This window comes from Nematolebias whitei, chromosome 4, assembly GCF_014905685.2.
Source record: "Nematolebias whitei isolate Nwh7 chromosome 4, NemWhi1, whole genome shotgun sequence".
Lineage (NCBI taxonomy): Eukaryota > Metazoa > Chordata > Actinopteri > Cyprinodontiformes > Rivulidae > Nematolebias > Nematolebias whitei.
The window spans coordinates 6,391,665-6,414,442 of record NC_056501.1 but is presented as its reverse complement, the minus strand read 5'-3'; the positions used below and the strand labels follow the sequence as shown (position 1 = coordinate 6,414,442).

Genomic DNA, 22,778 nt, shown 5'->3' with positions numbered 1-22,778 from the left:
TCTAGCATTTGTACCGTAACGCTTCACTACCCCCACCTTCAACAACCGAACTGTCCAGTGTTTCCCCTACCAATAAACAAGGAGGGTGCCCCACCCTGTCAACCGAGCCGAGAGCTCCGCCTACCGAACTGTCCTTCACCCACAACTCCCCCCAACCCCCGAGAACTGCTGACACTGATGCAGCGTTAAGCTAGGCTACTGACATAGAGTTCCACTTCCATCACGCACCAACATACCCCCCACCATGACAAAAATCCACCCTGCCAAGGCAAGCGACCTAGTGGAAACACTGCTGTCAATACTAATGTTGTGCTCCGTTACCACCATGTGTTTCCCACCATTGAAATCAATCAAACCTTTCTTAAGCCTAGCCGGCGCCACACACCATAAAGGAAGTTGATACCTCACTAATTTTTTATGTTATGGCGCTCACAACACTCCTGGACAGACGGACGGAGGGCATTACCTCCTTTTCACTCCACGACAGCGAACTGGGAAAAACATTATCGCTCTGCCTTAGTCTTTCAACAGCAGGCGATAAAAACGGAAAGAAAGGTCAACAAAAGTGGTTACAAAAACAAACTATGATGTCGGTAGATTATTATGCAGTAAGGCTGAACAATGCATCATACATTTCTTTGCAGTATTAAAATTGCAAAGGATTTAAATAAATCACACAAACAGCATAAAATATATATATATAGTGCAATAACATGGACATCCTACTCCTCTAAATGTCCACATAGAGAGTTTGTGAGGATTGTGATATGAAAACATGTGGTTGTAACAGACATTATCCATCAGCGATCTCATGTTTTTCTTATACAGCACCGAGAAACAGTAGAACACCTTTAAATTTCCAGCAGCTCGATTCTATTAATGCAAACATCAAAATAAAAAGGGAACGACTCACAGAAACTCCTTCAGCTCAACCCTTCACATCTAGTTCATCATTGTCAGGACGATCCAAAAGGAAATAAATCAACTCATAGGAACAAACACAAACACGCGCAGAAAAAAAAAAAAAAAATCCACTTTAAAACCAAATCTTTCTTACTGCTGATGTTTACTGCTGCAGGAGGAAGAAACTAAACTGTTTAACAGCCAATTTAAAGAGCTGACAGAAAAAAACGTCACATTATTGATTTATTTATTTTACAGTAAAGACAGTTATTTGAACTTCAAAGAGTTTGACAAAAACAAGTACCGCCACCAAGAACAGATTCACAATCACAAACGTTCATCCATCGTTTTTACCTGCCTCTTCCTGTTTGGGTCACTGGTACTGGTGATGCATGATATTATCGGCATGGTATCGGCCGATATTAGCATTAAAGTTAAATATCGGACATCGGCCATTCCATCAAAAGAAATCACCAATATAAGAGGTGCTGCTTTTGTATAACAACCCAGTGACAAGGACGCCTGCAGCGCCAGCACAACGTGATGACGTCACGCGCACCCACCTGATCTGATCACGGCGGAGAGGAAGAAGTCAAAATGTCGGCGGTGTGGAAGTTTTTTTTTGTTGTTGAGGATATCGGATTCCAAAGATTTTTGGACTACGTTGAGCATCGCTACATCGTCCACAGTCAGATATATTTCTCCAACGTAGTCTTACCCGAGTTACAAGCCGTCATTTCCGATGTCATTGAGAAGCTAATAGTCGGTGACTAATGCTAACAACATTTAACACTTTTCATTTAATACAGGTATAAGTTAAAGTGCTATGCATATGGCCGTTACTGAAGAAATATCACCAGCTCTTACAGCCGTTACACAATTTTTGTAGCAAATAAGCCTAAATAAGAGGGCTATGTTCTAACATATAGGCCAAAAATCCAATATCGTGCATCCCTAGCTGGTACCAATGTCCACCAGTCACTGGGTGAGAGGTGGGGGACACCCTGGACATTTCACACGTCCATCACAGGGACACATGGAGACAAACAACCATTCACGCTCTCACACACCGAGGGACAATTTAGAGTCTGTGAAGAGAAACCGGCGTACCCGGAGAAAACCCATGCAAGCACTAAGAGAACGCATAAACTGCACCAAGAAAGGTCCCAGGCTGGGATCGATCTGGCAACTTTCTGGCTTAGAGGCGACAGCTCTACCACCTGCGCCACCATACCACCCTACATGAAAAATCACAAATAAGAAATCCATAACAAGAGTGCTGCATGCGGCACATTATACGGCCGTCGACAGACTATTATACAGCAATCTATATAGCAGCATAGGAAAGATCTGGTATAACCTTTGACCTGTAACCTTAACCTTAGAGCTGGGGTCATGAAAGATTATGCGACACTCCGTCTAATGATGATGCCTATGTGTATAAAGTTTTGTTAAATTATCTTGAGCAGATCATAAGTTACGGGCGGGACAAGAGAAAGTTTTGGACGTACGAACAACGACTGAACCGTAATACGTCCCCACCTTTCGACAGGTTTAGTAACTTGGACACTGCAAAAGAAAACCAACCAAACAGTCAGTTAGGGGCTGCTTTTTGATTTTGTGCTTCTGCTAATTCACCGAGCCACGTATTAAATGAGATTTATGACCTCGGGAATACAGTGACGTCCGTAGATTAACTTTTTCAGCTGAATGAGACCTACTAACAGCCGGTGAGTACACACAGCAGTGGACAGACACGCACTTTGGCACCTCAAAGAGCGCCTGTTGGCCTGCCTGTGGCCTCTGGAGTGTTTGGATTCAGGATAAATTGGCTGCCAGCTGGAAAGACGAAGACTGAAGGCCTGAATCAGAGGATCGGAGCCAGGAGGAGAGACCTCTGCTTGTTGTGGAAACTTTGGCTTCAGTTCAATCCCGGGTCACAAACACAAACACTCGGACACAAACTTGAGTCCACAGAATTGCCTTGTGCCCCGACACACATACACACACAGTTATTGTCCCATCTTAATTCGATTTGATGGGCCTCAATCCACGCCTCCCCTCCGGACTGGGACTCGGTGTCTGGGGAAATCAGTCCAACAATAGAGGCGATCCAAGGAGAAGGAGACCGCGATGAGTAGGAGGCCGAACGCATGGCCAAGGAGCAACGACGCTGGAATAATCAGCCTTTGAGTGGAGGTGGTGAGGGCCAGCAGTGGAGTTATTCAAACTAATTTGTCTCAGAGTTCAGACAAAAGCACAGAAAGATAAAAGAAAGTGTTGTTAATTTGACCAACTCCAACAACCGCTGAAAGACTTCAATGAAAATGTTTTATTTTAAAGCTTAAAAAACAGCCTGATCTTCTGTCTAAGCAGCAACATGTCCATGAGACTAACAAGCCTTTGACAGAGAGCAAAGATAAGATAAATACACAAAGATAAGATTCATCTTTTTACCCTTAAAGTCAGCAGCGTTTGCAGTCAGATATCTGGGATGGGAACATCAAGTACTTTGGCTTGTCAGCAAGTCCCAGAGGGGTCAATATCATCACCTCTAATCACGAACAACTTCACCAGAAACCACCAAGAAAAAGGATTTTTGTTAATTCTCTTTACTTGGCTAAAAGTATAATCCACATTGCTCATGTGAAATGTTCTTAGACACAGCCAATAAGTTGGTTGACTTTATTAAAGTCAAAAAGGTCAGCTCATGGTAGCAAAAGGCCCACTAAAAGTAGTAAAAGGACGACTAAAATTAATAAAAGGCCAGCTTAAATTGGCTAAATCCAGCAAAAAAACTAGCTCAAAGTAGCAAATAGGCAGCTAAAATAGAAAAGTTAGCTTCAAGTGGCAGAAGGACAACAAAAATTAGTGAAAGACCAGCTTAAACTGACTAAATCCAGCAAAAAGTAGTAAAAGGCCAGCTCAAGGTAGACAAAAAACTATCTCAAAGTGACAAAAGGCCAGATAAAATTAGTAATAGGCCAGCTTGGCCAACTCAAAATTAGGGATGCACGATCCACTTTTCTTTTTTTTTTTTAACTTCCGATCTGATCCCGATACCCAAATCTTGATATCGACCGATATCATCATCATTATTGATTTTATATGAGGCTGTAACAATCTCCTCTCGATGGGTAAGTACAATTTGTACAAATACATGCATGTCCAAAAAGGCAACATGAGGTAATTTTTATTAATGTTGGATAAGTTTCAAAGTTAGAATAAAATCCTGCTAACACAAAACATGTTTGTTTTTTTTATTCCTATCTTTAAAGTGGATAAATGGCTTTAAACACCTGCTAAGTTCATGGCATAATCCAACACAGGCATGTTCCTGTTTTTAGTATTTTACATCACTTTATAATGTAGCTGTTTTTGTTTAGTTTTATATATATATAAAATTTTCTTGTATTTTTCAATTCATGTGCTTTTTATGATTGTCTGCTGCTGTACTGGTAAATATCTCCTGGAGCGTAACGATATCTTGGCAGCGGTTCTGCAGACATTGCACGTTGCCGTCTTGTTTTGTGGAGTTTCTAGTGTAAAATACTTCCACACATCCAGACATGTTTCGATGAAAAGTTGGTTAGCCGTTAGCCACAGTGCTGCTCTGTTCACGTTGTAGCTGGCTGTAAATTAAGACATGGATTTCCTGAATGTGAGGCGGGTCTTATTACTCTGGGCTTCATGAGACACGCCTCCGTTCAGGAAATCCATTCCATAGTTTGAAGCCAACCTTCAGAGCAGCCGGCAGGGAATCACGTATGGAGACGTTGTACTCGGAGACAGACATGCATCATGGACCGGAAATCTTTGCAGGGTGGATCGGAAAAATCCGATGCTGGGATCGGAGCACGAAACCGATACTGGATCGGATCGGCCCCATCCCTACTTAAAATAGCAAAAAACTATCTCAAAGTAGCAAACAGGTAGTTAAAATAGAAAAAAAAGGCTAGCTCTAAGTGGCTAAAGGCCAGCAGAAAGTAGTAAAAGTCCAACTAAAAAATGACTCTCAAAATTAACAGCAGCATATGAAAACAAAAACAAGTATGTTGAAGTACCATAGATTTTAGAGAACAATGTTTTTTGAAGGAACCAAAAATATCTGTAAGTGAAATAAATAAAGTTACTAAACAAAAAGCCACTGCAGATATCTCCTGAATGAGCTGGACGTTTTTGATTTATGAACAGCTAAAATCTAACAAATTGTGCAGAAATGGATTTAGGTACAGACAAATAAAAAGCAGGAAAACGTCTTTATTAATGAGTCAACATGAACTCTAGGGATCAAACTTAGTGTCCTCTGAATAAACAAACTCCTGCTGAGCTCTGCTGACTCTAATGGCTTTCATTTAAATGTTGCTCATTACATAAAACAAAGACATCCCCCGGATCTCCACCACCATGATGCAGCACAGCTACATTATAATAAAAATCCATTCTGAGGTGTCTGATGGAAATAACCGAAAGGCAGCTTGAACTGATGAATGAACCTGAGTCAACTGCATTATTGACCCGCGGAGAGCCGTTTGTGTTGAGCGCATTAAACGAAAAACTGTCAGAAAACCCAATATTTTCCCTCGCGGAAGAAGACGCGCTCGCTTTCCATCCTTCAAGTTGCTGCAGAAATGCAGACTGTGTTGTCAAGAAGAAAGGAAGATCTTCTCTAGTCCAAATAATTACCCTCAGAACCACCAGCGGCCGAACGAACGGCACTTTAATTCAAACGGTGCTTCAAAAATGTGAATTTCAAGAATAACGGGTCAACTGGCCTCCAAACGTCAGAATGTGCACACAAAGAGGCAAGCGTCAAATTTATCAAACAAGTGATATGTCAATGTCCCCGTCGTTGAGGGATTTAAAAAGTGAATGTTTGTAGTTTTGGAGGCGAGTGTTTTTCTGGACTGGGATTGAACAGGGAATGAAAGTAAACCTTAATGGTTTCGGTGCTAAATAATCAGGTGGGTAGAAGCTACACGGTGGAGAAGAACAGAGCTAGTTTATTTATTTTTTCTTGTCCGAGGCAACACAGAGTGACGGATCCTGACAAGCAGAGGAAGACATTTTGTCCACCACGTGGTGCAGTGGCGGAGCCAGGGGGTGGACAATGGTGGCCTTGACCACCATAGATTAATCTTCAGCCACCCCAGTTATTTAACAAAACTATATTTTTAAGCCAACATTTTTCAGTAAGATAATAATATAAATATATAATACATAACTAATATAATATAATATATAAATAATGTGATAAGATGGTCTCCATCTTATCGCAAGCAGAACTGGTTTGTTCCACTTTGGAGTAAGCTGTTGGGGGAAGAATCAGTTTTGTTGTGCGTTTCCTTGACTGATGAAGCCTTCTGGATCGAAGGCGAAACGTTTCAGCACCAAAAAAAATAAACTATCCAGATGACCTGACTGAAAAATGTTGGATTGTATACCTGGATTACTGAGCATGGACTTTGTTGTTATACTTTGAAGCAGTGTAACAACACAGTCAAGCACTGTGGCATAACAACACAGTCAAGCACTGTGGCATGGGCATCAAACCAGGTCCAAGCCAGGTCCTGCTGGAAGATGAAATCTGCGTCTCCATACAGATTCTCAGCAGAAGGAATCATGAAGTCCTCTAAAACATTCTGGTAGACTCTTGCGGTGACCTTGGATTTAAGAAAGCAGAGTTTACCAACACCTGCACCGGACCCCAAATCATGACTGACTGTGGATATTTCACACTGGACCTCAAGCAGTATGGGCTCTGTTCTTCACCCTTCTTCCTCCAAACCCTTGGACCTTGATTTCCGAATGAAAGGCACACTTTAATTTCATCGGAAAAGAGGACCGAGGAACCCAACAGTTGTAGCCCATCTCCCGGATGCATCTGAATGTGGTGGTTTCTGAAGCTGTGACTTATATATAGATGACCCCGGAGGCCATCTTAGCACCAGCAAACTGTTTTTTTTCCCACATTGGGGTGTGCTGTTTGTGGGAATCAGTTTTTTTTTTTATTTTGGTGACTCCTCAGACTGAAGAAGTCCTTTGGAAGAAGGATGAAACGTCTCAGCAAAAACAGAAACCATCCAGATGACTTGACTGAATGCTGGATTTTTACCTGGATTAATGAGCATGAACTTTGGTGTAGTATGAAGATGTATAATCTGGCTGTACTGTTAATAATTTCAGTTTACAATAGACGATGAGTTTGTTTCCTAAAATATTAGTTGGCGCTGGTTAGCTGATGCTAATAACTGTTAGCTAAACTAACACCAACCCAAGTTGTAGTTATCTAATAGCCCAGATTATGTTTTTTTAACTCAATATTTTAAAAGCTTTTAAGCCAATCGTTTAGAAGAAAACTTATCCCGGTAAGCCGGGTCAACCTGAACCTGCTGAGTTAAAACCCCCATAGTTGGATCGGTCCAAATGCGACCCCGCAATGAGTTATAAATTTGCTTGTTTTGAAGCCTGCAGTTTTAAGTTTTTATGCATACAAGTTCTTCTAAGGGTTGTTAAATATATACTTAAATTATACTTAATATCTACTCAAGTTAAGTGATGTAAGCCCTCGTGATATTTTGTTCAAATGAAAAAATCCTGGCTACCACGATTTTTAAAGCTCAAACACAGAAAACCTTCTATCACGTTATTTAAAGATGTATATCATAATATATGGACTGCCTGTATTATTAATTTAAAATGAACTGGCAACACGAATGAAACGTCTGTTTTTAAAGATTTGTTTCAAAAACAGAACAAAAACAGACGACATGCTTTTATTTGCCCAAATAATGAATTAAATCTAATAAACCTTCAGTTTTTAACACTTTAGAAGTGATATTTTCATGCAGAGCACACAGACCTTTTGTCGATCGATAAAAAAAAAAAAAGAAACAGACTCGTCTCTGTCTTCCACCAGTCACTTGATAAAAACCACGTTCTCTGTCATGAAAAATCTCTTGGGGTCAGAAGGTCACATCTTTTACATCAGTGATAAAGATACCAGAGACGCACGAGGACCAAACGCCTCAAAAACGGGTCAAAGTGCAACAGAACTATACCTTTACCCAGAGTGTTGTTCCTGAGCTCCTCTGTCGTCAGGGCCAGGGCGGTTGCGCCGCAGTTTTCACAAGAAAAAACTAAACATCAAACAATTCATATCCAGGTCAAACAAACAACAGAGCTGAAAGTCACCATTACTAGTACGAGACAAACGGGTGTTAATCCTCATCTGACCAACCGACGTTCATTTAAAAAGCCCTTCACTGAGCCGACAGAGACGCTGACCACTTGCTCTGCTCCGTTAGCAACCGCCGCTGACCTTTGACCTCGACGGACCAATCAGCAGCAGCTGACCTGCGAGGTTCATAGACAAAGTAAAAGTGGAGAGGAAAGCAACGTTTCCAGACTGATTAACATGCAGGTTATTTCTGATCACTTTATCTCTCTCTGAACTCTTAGGTACCAATTTTGTTTGAAGGAAGTAAAATAATTAAACAATAAGTGCGAGCTATTGAAACTACCGGTAATCCTTTTAACAAAGACATACTCACAGCTGAGTACCGTATTTTCTGCCGTACATGTCGCATCAGTCCAAATATGTTTAATAAAGTGGAAAAATCCATAAATATGTCGCATGCCATATAGGTCGCATTTATTATGCATCACCGCTGACAACCCAGAAACGTGGGCCGGTGTTGCGCCAAAAATTGATAGATACGCAGGAGCGTGCACAGGAGGACTTTAACAAGATTAACACTTACAAACAATTATTTATTTGCTCAAATTTGTGCGTCTCAGTCTAACTTTTGCTTAATAAATGCACTTCGACGGTTAAATCAGCTGCATTTCAAAAGCCGATACGTGGAAGTAGGCGCGTGCACGGGAGGACTCGCTGTGCATTTCTTTGAAATTTAACAAGATAACCACCTAAAAACAATTATTTGTTTGCTCGACTTTATAGTAAAAGGTGTCTCAGTTTAACTTTTACTTAATAAATGCACTTTAATGGTCAAATCTGACATTACTGATTTGACGGTTGCTCGAAGCAGCGAGATGGACGGAGGTGGCAGGATATGGCAAGTCGATTGTGTTATTAATATCCACTTTTACCTATTACATGACACAATGTCATGCCACACTACTCGAGTAGCGACTGATAATTGTAGTGTTCAATATTTTCAGTGAGAATGAAAACGGTCATATCTCAGTCAAAAATTGGTTATATGGGGAAAAAAATAAAAAATAAATTTAATTAAAATTTAAAAATTAAAAATTAGTTATATGGGAAAAAAATCCATAAATACGTCACTTCGGCGTAGAAGTCGCAGAGCATGCAAATAAAAATAAAAAAAACCGACTTATAGGGCAAAAAATACGGTTAACTGTCAATTTATTTATTTAATCTATGAAAAATGCCAACAAAAACAATTTTAAATCCAGCAAGATGGTTCTTTAAAAATCTTTTACCTGAAATCCCAGCCAACTAGTGTAAATTTAGAATAAACGTAAGTCTTTGCTGCCTGTTCCTCCTGGTACTTAAAAGCACAACTTTCAGACCCTTTTGATCCGCTGCAGAGAGCGATACAGCTTTTGTCCACCGTTTGTCTAAAAACACCCTGCTCAGGAAATATTTTGGTGCAAAGAGACTATTATCACCTTGAGAATATTTTGCAGTTATAACTAAAACGTTAAAAAAACATTTAAAATCTCTTTGTAAGAGGCTGCTGGTAACAGAGGCATGAACGTGACCATGTAAAGTGTTTTCCGCCTCATTTTCTGTTTTGTTAGAAACAACAGATACATCAGTTAAATCTGGTGTAGGTTAAAAAATACTGTACTTATTGATTAATCAGACATTAAGTTAGAAAATAAAGTTAACTGAGAATGGTCAAGCACAACAAATGGAACAAAAACAAGTGGAAAAATCAGCAAAAATCCAAAGAAAGTGCTTGAAAGACTTAAAGAAAACTACAGCTGAAGACTTCTATAAAAACAAAACAAGTCTGGCTGCTGGGAAGTAAAAGCCAAAGAAATACAAAGTTCTGCAGAGAAATGTATCAGTGGAATGATGCAAAATATGTCAGGGCTAATGGAAAGTCAGCAGCTGGATCTGAAGCAGTGCAGCAGCGTCTGGATTTATCGACAACACAAAGTCAGGAGAGTCAAATTCACACAACCTGTTGGCAACCAGCCCCTGGTTGCCAACAGGTGCCAACAGACGAGACAGCCCCTGGTTTACTCCAGAGCTAGCTGACCTCCTGCACAGGAGAGACCATCTTTGGGCCGCAGCAAGAAAATCTGACTCAGACACCGATTGGTTGAGTTTTCGACAGATGAGGAATAAATGTACAACTGCTGTCAAAGCAGCAAAACGCAACTATTTCTTATCTCAGACTTCCAAAAATCTAAATGACCCTAACAGATTCTGGAAAACCATCAAATCTCTCTCAGGCACCCCCCAATCATCTGACCTCCCATCACAACTTCTCGTTAACTCTGTTTCTGTGTCAAATAAGCACGAGATCCTGAACTGTTTCAACAAACATTTTGTTGCTTCTGGTTCTTTATTTGACACAGTTACTAACAGAAAATCAGCAACTTCACCTAATAACCAAACTTCTACAAATCAAATCCCTCCTACAAGTCAATCCTCAGTTAATCACAGCTTCTCTTTTTCTCCATTCTCAGTCAGTGAGGTCAATAAACTGTTAAAAGATCTTGATCCTAAAAAATCTGCAGGTCCAGATGAACTTCCACCTTATTTCTTAAGGCTGGCTGCTCATATCATCACAGTCCCTGTGACCCACATCTTCAATCTCTCCATAAGACAAAACTCCATCCCAGACACTTGGAAAACAGCCTTTGTTCTTCCTTTGCTGAAGGGAGGAGACCCCACCTCACTGAACAACTATCGACCAATCTCTAAACTCTGTATTTTAGCCAAGGTTCTAGAAAAACTGATAAACTCTCAAATCAAAAATTATCAGGACTCATTTAACATCTTACCTCCACATCAATCTGGTTTCAGGAAACAACACAGCGCAACCACTGCTTCACTGAAGGTTCTTAATGACGTTGTTGAAGCACTGGATGCTAAGGATTATTGTGCTGCACTTTTCTTAGACCTGTCTAAAGCTTTTGACACTGTGGATCAGAACATCTTGTGTCATTAACTCTCAGAAATTGGTTTCTCAGAACACACCATTGGTTGGTTCTCTAACTATCTTTCAGACCGGAGGCAATGTGTTCAACATAATGGTACTTCCTCCAGTTATTTAACAGTCAAAAATGGTGTACCACAAGGCTCAGTCTTAGGACCCACCCTCTTTACAATCTATATACATAATGTAGGTAAAAACATCCCTAATGCATCCATACATTTCTATGCTGACGACACAGTTGTTTATTGTCGAGCTAAAACAGTTGTTAAGGCTTTCCAGCTTTTGAAATCTGCATTCAACATCATCCAGACTGATTTGTTCCGCCTCAAACTTGTCCTAAATGCCGAAAAAACCAAAGGGATGCTTTTTTCAAATAGGAAGTTGGTCCCAGCAGTTCTTCCTCCGATTTTATCCTCAAATGGTGTCCCCATTGAGTTTGTTGATTCCTATAAATATTTGGGTATCTTGGTCGACTCACATCTTTCTTTTAAGCTCCATGTGGAAAACTTGGTAAAGAAACTGAAAGTTAAACTGGGTTTCTTTTTCAGAAACAGATCCTGTCTAACCCTGAATGCTAGAAAACGTCTTGTATCTGTGACTTTCCTTCCCTCCATTGATTACGGTGACATTATTTACATGAACGCTCCTACAAGAACCCTGCAGATGTTGGATGCTGCAGATGTTGGATGCTGTCTATCATGGTGCACTAAGATTCATAACTGGCTGTGATTATCGTACCCACCACTGCACTCTGTATTCACTGGTTAACTGGACATCATTAACTTCACGCAGACTCTCTCACTGGTACATTTTCATCTTTAAATCACTTCTTGGTCTGTTGCCTTCATACATCTCCGCCTACATGTCTCTGTGTGAGTGCAGCTACGGAGTGCGCTCTCAGGACATTATTACCTGCAGTGTTCCCTCAATGAGGACTGGACTAGGCAAAAGGGCCTTCTCCTATTCCGCTCCTGTTTCCTGGAATATCTTACAAAAAGATATGAAGCTCTCGACCTTGACCTCTCTAAGTGGCTTTAAGAATCTGTTGGACTCCTGGCAGGGTCCAATGCAGACATGTTCCTGTTTTTAGTTTTATACATTTGTCTTGGAATCTAGCTGTTTTTTGTTTTGTTACCTTTTCCTTTTAGCCATCCTATTTGTTAAAAAAAAAAAAATAAATAAATAAAAAAAACTAGTATGCTTTTTTTTATTTTTTATTTTTATAATTGTTTATTGTTGTTGCTGTTGTCCATTGTTGTCATTCTTTGTTGAAATCAGGTCTCTCTTGTAAATGAGTCCTCGAGGCTCAATGGGATTTACCTGTATAAATAAAGGTTGATTGATATTTCAGATGTTGACACGGAGAAGATGCAATCAGAGAAAGCTCAAGCAAGGACGTGAATCTTATCAAGGCTATGAGCCTGAATTCAGGGGCAAAAAGTTTTTCGATTTATTCTGGGCAACTCGTCTTGTTTACGCCTTCAGGTAACCGTATTCACTTAAACTGATCGTTTTTATAGTTTTATGAAAAATTCACTGCAGTTCAATTAATGTAATACTTTAAAAAAAAAATAGGATTATCAGGAGAAAAGAAAGTTCTGTTTCTGTCTCTAACACGAGAAACTCCCATGGGGTCATAAAACGCCCGTCAGTGAGTTCAGTGTTTCCCCTACCATACAAGGAGGGCACCTCGCCCGGTCAACAGAACCGAGCACCCTGTAAACCCTGTATCCTCTCTCCCCCGCCCCGTCGACAACTACCCTAGGGGAAACACTGATGTTTATTAGGTATTCACGGTTGTGGTGCGGAGAAAGATCAATTGGCCTGATGATGGGGTGACCTGTGACCTTTGACCCTGTGGTCTTGAAATGAAGAGGGATCATCCTTGGCCTTCCTTGAGGTGTCCAGCGATGCGGTTTGACATTTCCATGTTACAATGTTGTCAGCACAAACAAGGTTTTCACACTGTGACCTTGACTTTTGACCCTGTGACCACGACCCATGGATACATTTCGTCTTTCGACGGGCGAATAAAAATGTTGCGTAAATTACCAATATGACTAGTTGTACCGGAACTATAGCCCGTTCCCAAGAACACTTCTGCAACTTGGATTCATTCAATCCTGTCATTGGCTCCTTCTGGTCATTCATAAATCATCAACTACGCGTCGCGATGACGTGGATTTCGGGAACGAGTCAGAAGATTCTGTTCCAAATGCTGAAGATGGCCGGTCGCACAGACCTTCTGTCATCACTACATCAAACCGTCACTGCTGCGATCCACCCTTACGGTGGAGTTGTACTTCGAGACGTTAAGACATTGAATCTCGCTGACATGATTGGAGCCAGTCTTTACGTGTGGACAAGTCATCAAAAAGAAACAATGGGGGAGAAATCGTCACGAGTCCTTCCACAGCGATGGGCTGCGAGTAGAAAAATACACAATTTTTGTCATGCACCCATATCAGCAAGACGCAACTTCGGCACTTCTCATAGAGTATAAACAAGCCTTTACTCCTGCACACGTTAACTGTTACAACTCCGTCAAAACCAGCTCAGAGGCATAACAACGGTGGGTTAACTTCACAACGAGGGGGTAAGAAGTCTGAGGCTCGACTTGAAGGGCATTCTGAAAGGAACAAAAGTTTGAGGGTGTGTTAATCCCACGAACACGTGAGTCTAGTCTGGGGGAGAAGCTGCACCAGAATATTCAAGCCAACATAAATGATCAAAAGAGTACAGAGGCGCACACGTCATTATTTCCATTAAATGTTGTCATTATCTTTTATTTTGTTAATAGAAGGGTGTAAAATCTTAAAGCCTTGAGAGTACCCACTGTTACTTTCAGTTCAAACCAGCACATGAAATAAACTAACAAAAAACAAGATACTCTTATTAAGAAAATATCCATCCATTTTCTTATTTGGTGTTAAGTTGTACAATCCTCTCCCCAGGGACACTCTCCATGTCCTTCTTCTCCAGGACAGGCCGAAACAACGTCCTAATTCCTGCAGACGAAGACTCGATCCGTCAATCCGTCTCTCCCTCCATCCTACCATCACTCGTAAACAACTCTGACGCTCACCCCAGCTGCTCCAGAACAAACTCAAGGTCATGGCCCGAAGACGCCAACAGAACCACCTTGTCTGCAAAAAGAGACAAGAGTCTGAAATTCTCAAACCAGACACCCTCGTCTCCCTGACCTTGAGATCCTGTCCACACCAACGCCTTGAAAAAACCTTGAGAGTATCCACTGTTAACACTTTCAGTTTAAACCAGAACATGAAAAAAAACTTACAAACAAAAGAAGATATCCTTATAAAAAAAAAAAACAGCCGTCCATTTTCTTATTTGGGGTCGTATTTGAGGGAAACCCAGACAATCCTCTCCCCAATGTCCCAATGAGGGGCAATGACATCCCAGGTGGAGTCCAACCCGCACCAGAAAAAGCCCTACTTTGTGCCAAGGATATGGACACAGCTCTTGTTTTGGTTGTACAGGGACTGGACAGCCCTTAAAAGCAACCCCAGCACCCCACACTGCCTGGGGGGACACGACCACAAGCCTTCTCCAGATCCACAAAACACACGAGTCAAACTCCTTACAACCAGCTTAGAAACTCTACGAGGGTGAAGATTTGGTCCACGACCAGGACACAAACCATACCGCTCCCCTTGGATCAGAGGTACGACAATCAGTTGGAGCCTCGAATCCATCACCACAGTGTAAACTTTCCTGGGGAGGCTAAGAAGCGTGATCTCCGAACTTATTTTTAAATTTTAAATTACCATATTTGTTGATTTAGTGTGAAACCACTTTTGTGACATTAAACAAAACAGAACAAAACATTCACTGATCATAAACTTAAACATGAAAGCTGGCTAGAGCTTGATTGTACTTGTTCAGCTTTCAGTCACTAACTTTATTTCCTGACTTCTATTATCCTTTAAATTCTCAGAAACTGAAGCACATAAAACAACAACTTTTTATAGGGGTGCACCGATTGCAGTTTTCTGGCTGAACAAACAAAAAAATCAGTAAAGTCGGCTTCTCATGCAAGTATCGGCCGATTTCCCAAAATTAAGGAAATCGATTTTTCTGTGCACCCCTACTTTTTGATAAAAATAATAATAAATAAAGTGTTATGTGGTGTCATCATTGTACGTTCCCATACAAAGATGAAATTGGCTCTGCATTTAACCCATCGGAACCTCGGATACGCCCAGGTGGAGCAGTGGGCAACTACGTAAGCGCCTGGGGAGCAATTTGGGATTGGGTGTCCTGCTCAGAGACACCACGAGATATGTAATGACCGGGGATCGAACCCAGGACCTTCGGGTCCTGATTCGGCTGCCCTGCCCCTACAACAGGCAGACTTTGAGTTCCCTCTAAAGTCACAAAAATCAAGACACTTGCAGCACATAGAGTATTAGACCAGTCACGATAACAAATTTTGCTGGGCCATTAATTGTCTCAGAAATTATTGTGATACGTTATAATATTGTTTGAAATTCGACAATAATTAGTAATTATTGTCAAATTTAAGAAGAAATGTTGGTTAATTTGTTTTGAGTGTAGTATTTTTTTGACCACCGGATGGCAGTATAAGACTGTTTGAACCAAAGGATGGATAGTGAGGGAGCGAGCACCGCGTCTAAGAAAAATGGGAGGGAGGCCCCTTGACGTGACATGGGCTGTCTCTCCTTTTTTTGGTTCTCAAAATGGCGGACACTCTGTGTGGTTAGAGCTCTTTAGCATAGCATTTTTCACACAAAGCTTTTAATAAAAACTCATTAAACAAGTTCTCAGCTTCTTTTTGCAGAGAAAAACAACTTTTTACACGAAGGCACGGGTTTCAACCGTGAATTTTGGAGCTTCCGACAAGACGGAGTTTTTCCCCCAAAGTTTTTTTTCCCTGTTAGCTTAGCTCGTAGCTTAGCTTCTCAGCTTAGCTGATTTTAACGATACAAAAATGCAATTTTGGATGGTTAAAATGGATTTTAAAGAGAAAGGGAGGGGTCAGTGAAGAACACTGGAGTTGAGCCTTTTGTCATCCAGTGTCTCCAGTAGAAAGAGAGAGACACGAAGAAACGATAAAGCCAATAAATGAAAATGAGGTTGATAATTTTCATTTATCGTGCGATTAATTGATTTATCGTTTATCGTGACAGGCCTAGTATAAACGTGCAAAACAGTCATTGAAAATGGCGTTGGTGTTTATGATGTAATCCAGTCTTTAGGTATAAATTCAATTAATTTTATTTATATAGCACCAAGTCACAACAGAAGTCATCTTTTAAAGCTGCAGGATAAAGACAAACCATTAAAACACACTGAAGTCTCGCGCATCGCCCGCCAAGCCAAAGGTTAACGCTCGCATCACGCCACGTTGAGAAATGACAGTTAAAGACGTTTTGCTCTTTAAAAGCAGAAGACGTCAACGCATTGATTACTTTCTGAGAGTTTCATTAACACCCGTTCAATGATTCATAAGGTGTTTTGCCAACTGTGGAGACAATCGAACGCACAACGGACAAACATTTTGTCTTTGCCTTGTTGGCAGCGGGTGATAAATGGAAGGGGTGTCTGGTGAAGAATGTGACGACTTCCTCCACAAGAAGCAGCATCCGACGCGGACGCATCAATCAGGTGCACGCATTCTACCTGTTAGCAGACACGTCCAACGTTTTGGTCTTAATCCCAGCCAAGCTGCTGCTCCTTTCATCTCCTCGGTGTAATATTTCACTGATCAATGCCGAAACTGGACCCGATGGGTCTCCTTTTCCTCAGAATCCGTTTCTCCTCAATGTGCTGAGAGAAAAATCCCGAGCAGGGCTTTATTTGCAGACGAGGGATTCTCCTCAGTTGCTTAGTGGCTCATTTAGGAAGCTGCCTGATTTTATTTCCTGTCCAAGACGAAGACAAATGCATCTTCAGGCGCTCCGGCTTCTATTGAGTTTTCTCATTATCAAGCTGCTCCGAGCCTTAAGAGGCTGCCTCCTGCTCGCCTGTCATCCGGGCCCGACAGTTTTATCAGGCTGCCCACTGGGACCGTTTACATTGTTTTAACAGACAAAAACGCGTGTTTGGGAGAAGGTGAAGTGTTTATTTGGTCATTTGTCTTCGTTGCCCGTTGATAAAACACACAGAAATCCTGTTGCAAGATTAAAATATATATATATATAAAAAATTATTAAGATGTGAAATTTCAGGTGAAGGATGAAAAAGAGCTGCAGGTAATTTAGCAATGAGCACAAAGCTAATATTGGAGTTACTGTTCGGAGAGAGGAGTGAAGTCGTTTTTATACGGGGCCACGCACGACAAGGCAAAAAACATTAAGCTGTCCGAGAGCCATCACTCAGCTCGGGACCGAGGAGGAGACCCCAGTGAAGTCCATTTCAGACGAATCACAACCGGTTTACAAGCTGAAGTAAAAAGCTGAGGTTGTGAGGCTCCACAAACACACATTCTGACAGACGATAAACTGTCGAAGAAAGAAAAAGTGGGAACAGGAGGTTACATCTGAAAATCAGACTTCTTCTTCTTTATGCTCTTCAGGGACCTTCACAGCAAATCCTCGTCCTCCATCTCACTCTGTCCTCACTCCATGTCCTCTCTAACTGCATCCATATGTCTCCATTGGCCTTCCTTTCTGTCTTTTTGGCCCTCCTCTGGACATGTCCAAACCACTGTCCCTCCTCTGGACATGTCCAAACCACTGTCCCTCCTCTGGACATGTCCAAACCATCTCAGTGTGTCCTCTCTAACTTCATCTCCCAATTGTTCAACCTGTGCTGTACCTCTAATGATCTCATTCCTCACCTTCTCCATCCTTGTCTCTCCTAAGGAGAACCTCAACATCTTCATTTCTGACACTTCCAGTTCTGTCTCCTGTCTTTTTGTCCATGTCTCTGTCTCCAGACTATACAACATAGCTGGTCTCACCACTGTCTTGTAAACTTTTCCTTTGACCTTTGCTGACATCCTTTTCTCACAAATCATTCCTGAAACTTTTCTCCATCACTCCATCCTGCCTGGACTCTCTTCTTCACCTCCTTACCACACTCCCCATGTTCCTGGACAGTGGACCCCAAGTCCTTGAAGTCCTGCGCCTTTGTGACCTCTGCTCCTTGTAGCCTCACTGTTCCACCTCCTCCCTCTCATTCACACACATGTACTCCGTTTAATACGGCTGACTTTCATTCATCTTCTTTCAAGTGCATACCTCCACCTCTCCAAGTTCTCTTCCACCTGTCCCCTGTTCTCACCACAGAGCATGCTTTAATCACAACTCAGGCCTATTCAATAAGTGGCCCGCAAGCTATATACGGCCTTTTAAAAGTTTATTTGTCCCCCACAAAGCAGCCAGAACCTCAAACTGATTTGTCTGAAAATAATATAGCTACTTTTGTCCGCAACCCTCCTGCTGCCCTTGGGTCAGAGTGACCCACGATGCAGACTTTTAGCTCATTTTGACCCAAGGGCAGCAGGAGGGTAAACATAAGCTAGAAGTCTGCCACTAAAGCAGACAACCTTCAGTATTGTTGCACCCACACGCAAACCTGCAATCAGTTGTGTAGCGCTCAGAGTTGTGAATGATTCTCAGCTACTGCTACACCAAAGTTTTGCACGTCTGTAAAACTAAGTTATGTGTGGTCTCGAAGTACAGTTGGTCGTGGCAGCCATCTTGAATTGGACTGGTTCGAGATAATCAGTTGAACAGCCACGGTGAACAATTATTACCCGAAAGCTTTATTAAAATCCGCCCTGTGGTTCATGAGATATTTTGCTAACAGAGACATGCAAACACAAGGACACAGACACAAGCAAAGATATAATTGCTAGGGATGCACGATATTGGATTTTTGGCCGATATCCGATTTGCCGATACGTTAAAACTTATTTGGCCAATAACTGATACCAATACCAATATTTTTCCCCCTAGACCCACTTACAGAGACTACATAACCTTCTCTGCTGTGGAATTAAAATATATTATTCTGCAAGATCTTTGTCTCTTTGGCCTGCTACCAAACGCAGATGTCAGAAAGGGGTCTGAAAAAGATGCAACACTTCAACTTGGATTATGTTTAATGTCAAATTTATTCATGACATTTACTCTCTTTAACACGACAACACTCAACGCAAATTTGTAAATATTCACGAATCTAAACTCAACGGCACGTGTGACGTCATAATCCTTGTTACTGGGATGTCGTACAAAAACAGCGCCTTTTATATCGGCGAGTTACTTTGATGGAATGGCCGATGTCCGATATTTAACTTTATCGCTAATATTGGCCGATATCGATACCATGCCAAGAATATCATGCATCCCTAATAATTGCCCACCCCTAAGAAAGACAAAGGTGGGTGGCAATTATTGCTTGCAGCCCTCAAAGCCCCAGTAAATTTAAACTACGAGCGTATTCTGAGCTAATTCAATGCCTTTCTTTAAAATACCACCTTGTACTTTTCAAGGTAACCACACACACTCGTAGCGCAATTTTAACAGTTTTAACTGTTAATAAAACTAAATTTTATATTTCTTTACATTTCCCCACGTCTCAAAGAAGGATCGGTCGTCAAATGACATCTTGTTTTTAACTCAACAGTAAATAAACTAAACCAGATTTATGTTAGTTTGTTAGAAAAGTAATACTTAAAAGATATCCAAGGATTCACGACTTCATGTTCTCCACTCCAAACTTCAAACATAACTTTACGTTATTGCCCGTTTCTAACAGGCATGGGATGAAATTGTGCTTTTGCCTGTCCTTGTGTGTTAGCAAAATATCCATGGATGTAAATGAAACCTACAAACAGTAATTACTGGGCATATATTGACGCTGGTTAACTTTTGGAATCAAGCTGATTCAAGATGGCCGCCACAGTCTTTAAATAAATAAACAAATTGACAATAATTCAGCCATTTTTACAGATTCTGATCTAAAATTTGGTTTGGTAGTAGCTGAGACTGATCCACAACATCTGCATGAGCAGATTCTTTCCTTTTAACTATATGGGCTTAATGCCTGTTAGCAAAATATATCATGAACGGAATGGAATGGACTTTAATGAAACTTACAGGAAATAATCACGGGATGTTCGACTATGACCGATTAGCTTTTGAAGCAAACATAATTCAAGATGGCCACCACAGCCACCTGACCTCAGCAAACACAAGGATCACTATAATTTAGCCAGTTTTAGATATATAGAGAGCTAAACTTTGACGTGGTAGTAGCTGAGAGTTGTTCAAAACGGCTACAACTCCGTCATCTCTCAACATAAAAGGATTTTATCCAAAACTCTGACACGAGGAGTGATTACTTCGATTTGTTTATGTTTTAATGATAAAGAACAATATCTCCCACTTCACGTATCAAAATAATGTTAAATTCATCTTCAAACAGAAGCCCCTGCAGACAAACATGAAAACTGTCATCCATTTTTCATGCACAGGTAATCTGATTTAAACAGGTTAAATATTTATTCGTGGAGTGCTGAGTAGATCCAACCACTCCCTAACTAAAAAAATATATATTTTCTTGGTTTGTGCTGGAATAATAGGAATGCATTCTTCATAAAATAGTAAAAGTACCCAGAATCCCATTTGACATCTAGTACCAGTAGTTTACTTCCTGTTTGAGTGAGCCATGATGACGCAATTTTAAACGTTTACTATTACAAAAGCTGCTTGATTTTCCTAAAAGGTACACAACAAAACTCTCTTACCCTAACGGTTAATGTTTTTAATTTGTCAGCACAATTGCAAATGTTTGCAATAAAGCTTTGGTGGCGACTTAAGGTTCATAACTACTTAATATTATTATAACGACTGAACAAGCTTAACATTCATCTATGATTATTTGCTGAAAGATTTTTGGCAAACTCTAAAAAAAAAAAAAAAAAATGTAGAAACTGCCATTTTAGTGACAGATGACAACTTTTTGCATTGACATTAATGTTGAGTTTTAAAGTGATGTAACTTTCCTCTGTTCTAACCCACAGACAGGGTCTTGGTATCATTTGGAAGTTCTTTTGAAGCTCTTTAAATTGTTGTTAAATGTGTCCCAGGTGGAACCCTTTGGACCTGTGGATCACCTGCAGGACGCTTTGTCAGCAGATTGTGTAGAAACTTGTTGACTGCTCTCTGCACGCCTCTCTCCCCCACGGTGTCACAAGGATTCCCCGCAGCAGCGTGGACAGGGACATCCACTCACAGGACGACACGGAGAAAAAATGCATCAAGTTTGGGTCTTCATTCGGACCCGAACCTGAACACAACTCCTCCTCCACATGTTTGGGCTCAACTTTGGACAGCAGAAGGAAGAGCTAATGGTGGGGCGTTCAAGAACATTCCATCTCAGTGGGAAACCAGAGCTGCCTGGTGTTCGGTTCGGAAGAACAGCGGCGTTTAAACCTGACGGAACCAACTGGAGCCAAAGGTCTAACCATGTGCATCCCGGCCGACGATGGAGTCACCTTATCAGCACACTTCCCCCCCAGTAAACCCCCCCTCATCGCCGGTGTGTGCAACTGCAGGGCCCGGCGCCGCCATACACCACCACCACCACCACACAGACCCGTTTAAACAACAGCGTGTCCCGGAGCGACAAGAACGAAGAGCGAGCCGGGACCGAAACCACGGTGGCCGAACCGTCGGGGACGGAGCCGTGAAGCCCCGCGGCAGAAAGTGGACGAACTAACCTTTTAGGAGAGCCGCACGGTCCGCTGGATGTTTGGGTTGAATCCGAGTTAAATCCACTATCAGTGTAACAAAGAGGCGAAAATGACCGAGCGGCGGCGGAACAGGCCGAAACTCCGGGAGGACCGGGGCGCATGCGCAGAGCTGCAGCAGCTGGAACGGTGAGGGGAGGAGGGGTGGGTGAATGAGTTCAGCTGATTTCTAAATATTGATCCACTGAGTTTGTCATCAATTATTAATATGACGCCACTTCCTGAACACGAAACATTCACAACGACAATATAAGCTCCTAAAAGATGATTTAAAAACCGGTGATCACAGAAATTATTTATATTATAAGAAATGTATTTATGCAAAAAAGAACAACAAAAACAATGAAGCTGTTACTTATTTAGATAACTTATTTATTAGTATCTGTTGAAACTGTAGTTACATAATACATACAACATTTGTTGTTGTTGTTGTTGTTGTTGTTGTTGTTGTTGTTGTTGTTGTTGTTGTTGTTGTTGTTGTTGCTGCTGCTGCTGTTACTGTTGTTGTTGTTGTGGCTATTGTTACTGTTGCTGCTGTTGTTGTTGTTGCTGTTGCTTTTGTTGTTGCTGTTGTTGCTGTTGTTATTGTTGCTGTTGCTGCTGCTGTTGCTTTTGTTGTCGCTGTTGTTGTTACTGTTGTTGTTGCTGGTGTAGATGTTGTAGCTATTCTTGTTGTTGTTGTTGTAGCTATTGTTACTGTTGTTGCTGCTGCTGCTGTTGCTGTTGTAGCTGTTGTTGCTGTTGCTGCTGCTGTTGCTTTTGTTGTTGCTACTGTTGTTGTTGCTGGTGTAGATGTTGTAGCTATTCTTGTTGTTGCTGCTGCTGTTGTTGTTGTTGTTGATGTTGTTAATGTTGTTGTTACTGTTGCTGTTGCTGCTGCTGTTGCTTTTGTTGTTGCTGTTGTTGTTGCTGGTGTAGATGTTGTAGCTATTCTTGTTGTTGTTGCTGGTGTAGATGTTGTAGCTATT

General features: G+C 41.3%; 1 protein-coding gene across 1 annotated transcript in view; it reads right to left on the bottom strand.

The window, feature by feature from the left end:
• Positions 1–21,923, bottom strand: part of LOC119408786 (polycomb group RING finger protein 3) — a 63,798-nt gene extending 41,875 nt beyond the window's left edge. The window contains exon 1 of the mRNA XM_037675630.1: positions 21,781–21,923. The gene's annotated coding sequence lies outside the window, so the exon portion shown is untranslated. The remainder of the gene's footprint in view (positions 1–21,780) is intronic.
• Positions 21,924–22,778: the final 855 nt, after the last annotated feature.